Genomic DNA, 5,771 nt, shown 5'->3' with positions numbered 1-5,771 from the left:
GTCCTCAGGTATACTGGGGAACTTTATGCATTTGCCAGTGTATAAGTATGATTCAACTGCTAACGGATGAGTCAGCTCTGTGTGGAATGTAGCAGAGTATGGGTGCCATTTTGTCCTTTGCCTCAGGCTTCAAAATGCCACAAACCAGCCCTGGTTGGGAAAGAACTGACGAGTGTGGACAAGTCATTGAGCTACTCATCCTTCCCAGTCAGGCCCTCGCCAGATGTACTGTACTGAACCATAACCCCATATTTTTCACATGGCTGTGGGTGATGGACATTGTAATCCAAACTAACCTGTCCCCCCTCCCCCCAATCAGAGAAAGGTGTGATAGATATACCAAAGGTCTGGCTCCTTGGAAAGCAGCAGCATCTCTTCCAAAAATGTCTACTTGGTTTTTGTCCTGCAGTGCCCTGTGGAAATCCACTAGATAACATCTTTTACACAACAGTGCCAACCCTATCATTAGGCAGAGAGAGGCAACAACCTCAGGCAGCAGATTTGAAGTGTCATAAAAAAACAACAACAAATAATGGCTAGTGATTTAATTTGGTGTTGCTGATTTTTTTTTTAAGGAAAACACTTGAGGGGTTTGTTTTGTTCTGTTTTTGTTTTGTTTTGTTTTGTTTTTTGCCTGCCATGCCAAAATTACTTGACTGGCTTTGGGTAGTTTAATGCTAGTGTGGGTGTTGGAGCCATTTGTTGCTCTGCCTCAGGCAGCTACTTCTGTCAGATCCCTGGCGGTTCTAACCCAGCACAAGGCATCACCTCAGGACACAGAAGGAAGCAAAACTGATTTTCATTTCCCAGAATGCCCTGGAAGGCAGCGTGTGGACTTAAAACAGGGCAAGGCTGAAGAGCGGCCAACACTGGAGACCACATTGTTTCAAGAGCACTTTTATTTTGGAGAGAGCTCACCAGAAGGCATTTTGACCCACCCCAGAGCTTGAGGAACTATCTTTTTTTGACTACAACTTCCAGAATGCTTCACACTCCCTGAGGCATTCATAGAGTTGCAGCTTGTAAAAGTTACTTCCTCAACCTGTAGCTAAGGGCTCTCTCTCTCTCTCTCTGACATCAGCATGGCAGGCTGAAAATTCAACACCCTCCAAGCGCTGGAAGCCACACCTGTTGAACTTCTATCTTGCATGTAGAACAATTACCCCATTAGAGGCACAGAGACTCTGTTCATTTTTAAAAACGAGAGAAGGAGAAGAAACTCTACCTGCTCTTTTTTTTTTTTTTTTTTTTTTTTTTTTTTACTTCAAAGCCGCTCTGTGGAGTCCTTAGGAAAAATCTGCTATCCTTTTCCAAGGTAAACATCAGCTTGGCTTCCATCTCTCAGCTTGTAACATGCCTGTCTGGATGTTTGTTAAACTTTCACATCCAGCCAGCTGTGTAACTTCCCCCTTCTAGCTCTATTTTGCCTGCCTACCCCACCTCTGTTTAAACTGTCTGGACGCTGCGACGGCTGTTAATCACGGGGTTTTTTGCCAGCTTTTGTTCACAAAGGTACCTCAAACTCTCGTGCTGAAAGTTCAGGATGGGAAGTGTTTGGAAACTAAATGTCACTTGGTGACTTGTGGCGTTTTGAATTACTTGCCTTCTATGCCTCTTCTCTCCCCCCCCCCCAGACTTCAGAGACAGTGCCACATTTATACGCATGCCAAGTTAGTTATACTGGAGGAAGGGATGGGCTACCTGTGGCCCCCCCACAACATTCTTGGACTTCAAATCCCAGTATCTCTCACCATTGGATGTGCTGGCAAAGGAATGATAGGGGTTGGAATTCAGTAAGATCTGGAGGGCCACAAATTGATCTTTTTGGTTTGGGGCCTCAGATTAAGAAGGACCACTTTTAAATAAATTAAATCCTAGGTTAGACCTAACAGAGTAATATCCATTTTGGAATAATGCTATGGGGCTTCTTAACTTGGCTTACAGTAGAGGCAAACAACGTATGACTCTCCATATATTGTTGTACTGCAACTTCCATCAGTTTTAGACAGCAAATATGGAGAAATGGTGGGCTTTGCAGTCCAACTGTAACTGGAGGTCTGCATCGCACCACCAATATTTGACCCTCTTCATATAACAGCAACAAAAACCTAGAACAAAACACACTAGACGTAGTAGTAATAGAATGAAGAAATTTCTGGATAATTGACATTGCAATTCCAGGGGATGCCAGAGTTGAAACTAAAAAACTGGAAAATTTAACAAAATACAGAGACTTGGTAATCAAAATATCTCGCTTGTGGATGAAACATACTTCAGTGGTCCCTGTAGTCATTGGGGCTTTGGGAACAATATTAAGAAATTTCACACAGTATTATAAGCAGTTGCAGATCTCAGAAATAACATAATCAGAGCTATAAAAACAGCAATATTAGGAACAGAATATATAGTACTACATTGATATTTAACAGATAGGTTTTGGGTTAAAACTTGTATCTCTTACATAATACAATTATTTTATAATTTTGGTTGACTGTGCCCAGAATTTTTTAACAATAACAAAACAACAACAACAACAACAACAACAACAACAACAACAACAACAACAACAACAACAACAACAACAACAACAACAAGTTGCAGATCTCAGATCACACCATCAGAGCTACAAAAAATGGCAATATTTGGAACAGCATACATACTGCGTTGATATTTAACAGATACCTAGGTTTTGGTTAAAACTTGTATCTGTTATATAATACCAGTCAATGTATTCTTGAAGGCTTTCACAGCCAGGATCTGATGGTCGTTGTGGGTTTTTCGGGCTCTTTGGCCGTGTTCTGAAGGTTGGTCTTCCTAACGTTTCGCCAGTCTCTGTGGCCGGCATCTTCAGAGGACTGGAATAGGAACTCTGTCAATACTCAACTATCCAACAAACAACAACAGAGCATGGACAGACTTCTTATTCCAGTCCTCTGAAGATGCTGGCCACAGAGACTGGTGAAACGTTAGGAAGAACAACCTTCAGAACACGGCCAAAGAGCCCGAAAAACCCACAATGACCATTAGATCCCGGCCGTGAAAGCCTTCGCGAATACACCAGTCAATGTTTTTATAATTTTGACTGTGCCAGGAGTTTTTGAATAGTAGTAGTAGTAGTAGTAGTAGTAGTAGTAGTAGTAGTAGTAGTAGTAGTAGTAGTAGTAGTAGTAGTAGTGGTGGTGGTGGTGGTGGTGGTGGTGGTGATGATGGTGGTGATGGTAGTGATGGTGGTGGTGATGGTGATAATAATAATAATAATAATAATAATAATAATAATAATAATAATAATAATAATAATAATAATAATAATAATAATAATAATAATAATAATAATAATAATAATATCAATTCAATTCTGACATAGTGACCCTTTTCAGAGTTTACTCAGAAGTGGTTTACCATTCCCTTCTGGGGGATCCTGGAACTGTGCAGCTTGCCCAAGGCCACACAGGCTGGCTGTACTCACAGGAGGCATAATGCAAATTTATAGTCTTTGGTAAACCTCCAGCCTTTGTCTCTAGGGGTGGGAGGGAGTGGGGAGGAGAATCAGAGCTTGCAAAAAGTTGCTTTTTAAAGGGACTACAGCTCTAGAGTCCCAAGGTTTGGAAAAATAACCCAGGTTTACCATGCAGAGTTGATATATTCATTGTCTTGATCAAGGCAAAGACATTCAAAAACCATGCAAATAAGTACTTATTACATCTTGAGATTCAGCCAGGGACATCCTGGATTAGGTCCCTCTCACTCACTTCCTTGCTGTATCCTCCCCAGATCCTTTTTTGATCTTTCCAATATTTCCTGACACTGGGATGTGACCCTAAAAGCATTTCCACAAAGTTTATACATGGCCCATCTCTAGAAAGCACATACCCCCTACTAATTTGGGGCCAACAGAGAGAGAGAGAGAGAGAGAGAGAGATTTCCAGCTTTCTCTTGGCTTTTAAGCAATGCATCAGCATTCTTGATACATGAACACTTCAAACAACAAGACAGCTACATGAGGGCTTGCTCTAAAGGTCCTCAGTCCCAGTGTCGGTGGGCGTAGCATAGAGGAATGGTTCTCATCAGAGTGGTGTGTTTTACAACAAACACAGATGGCAAAGCTGGGTGGATGGGAGAACTGGTTCTCTCCATCAGTGCAGCCTCTCTTTCCCTCACACCCACACCTCCGCCCTTCTTGCTCACACTGTTGAAATGTCAGAGGTCACTGTCTGAAAATGCTTAGCAGACAAAGGACCTGGAGATGGAAAAAGAGGAATAAAGTCAACCTGAAGAAAACGGAGAGATGCTTCCTAACCTGGTCCTATATTCAGCAAAATTATGTTGTGGGCAAAGTAGGTGACATTTTGTCAGAAGAAGAATTATTTGGGTTGATAAGGAATAAACAAGATTTGAAGGCAGAGCAGTCCCTAGGCCATATTGAGGAGACCCGGCCCTAACATTAGACACAGTGAGGTGACAGACTCTGGAAACAAATGCAGCACTTGTAGCTTCTTCATCTACTGTACTCTGAGTGTGGGGGCACACAACCTGTCCTGGTGCCCCTAAATTGATCAGCAGACTCAGGCATGGAGATGGGAGACATGATACCATATTGGCAACTTTGAATCAAGTTTCCACTGCCAGTGTGAACTAGGGAGGGGGTGCCATCTTGTCATTTGCTACTGGCAGCAAAGTGTCTCAAAGTGGCTTGCATACCATGGGTCCCAGGTGTTAACGTTTGCAGTTTGGTCATCAAGCAGTTCATCTGAACGTCCAGTTCAGATGGCCTGGGTCACAAATAGATCCCAAGGATTTTTTTTTTTTACCAAAGTAGAGTCGGGTAAAGAAAGCCAGCTTCATGAGTTGCCCTCCCATAAAGCTAAATATCTGAGTTAATAGAATTATAGCTCCCATATGCCATTTCCAAGGCATCCAGTTGTTTCTGATCAGCTATCAAGGAACCTTATTAAAACACTGGCACAGCCATTGTTCTAATCTTTTGATTCCTTGCTGTTCTGTGGGGCAAATGGGCTTCACATCCGCAGGCTTTTTCATTGTTTGATATTTCACTGACAGAATTGGCACCGGCCCTTCTTCCCAGGGCTTCTGAGGGGGTGCCGTCAGCTGGCCTCTGAGTTCCACCGGTGCACTGGTTTCCTCTGGCTGCAAGAAATCCTTTTTCTTCCTCTCTGAAGATGACTCAGTCTGCAATTACACAATGGAGAATATACACTCTGAGCCACTGCAATCTGCAGTTTTTCAAATTGGATCCTTGCTGGTTTCTGTGGGTGAAATTGCTATAGCTGACTAGATGACAAAGCTGTGTTTGCATGGAGTTCCAGAAGCAGAAGGTGCCTTTGATCTGACCAGGTGCTAATTGGCAATTTGCCTCCCCCCCCAATGGCCTAGTGATAGTCTATTGCACCCTGAAAGAAAGAAAGAAAGAAAGAAATGCACTGTTTGCAGACAACAGGGATGCTCTTTACCTTCAGATCAGGTGACCCCACACAGCACAAAATGGAGAAAAGTTGTGCCAGCTCATCAGATCAAATTTCAACCACCCATGCCAACAAAAGAAGGTGATTCTCCACTAAAAAGAGACCATTTCTCCACTGGGCTTCCACACATTCAGCTCTGTATTGTGCAGTCACTGGTTTTTAATTAAATTTCATCTGTGCCTAATCTGATACAACTTGCAGGGTAAATGGTCAATGCAGTTGCCCTCTCAGTAAGGTGAGGAGTTAAGATCTGCCAAAAGGGTTGCTGAATGATAGCCAAAAACATGCATT

The sequence above is a fragment of the Pogona vitticeps genome, chromosome 6 (genome assembly GCF_051106095.1).
Source record: "Pogona vitticeps strain Pit_001003342236 chromosome 6, PviZW2.1, whole genome shotgun sequence".
Taxonomy (NCBI): domain Eukaryota; kingdom Metazoa; phylum Chordata; class Lepidosauria; order Squamata; family Agamidae; genus Pogona; species Pogona vitticeps.
This window is presented reverse-complemented; position numbering follows the sequence as displayed.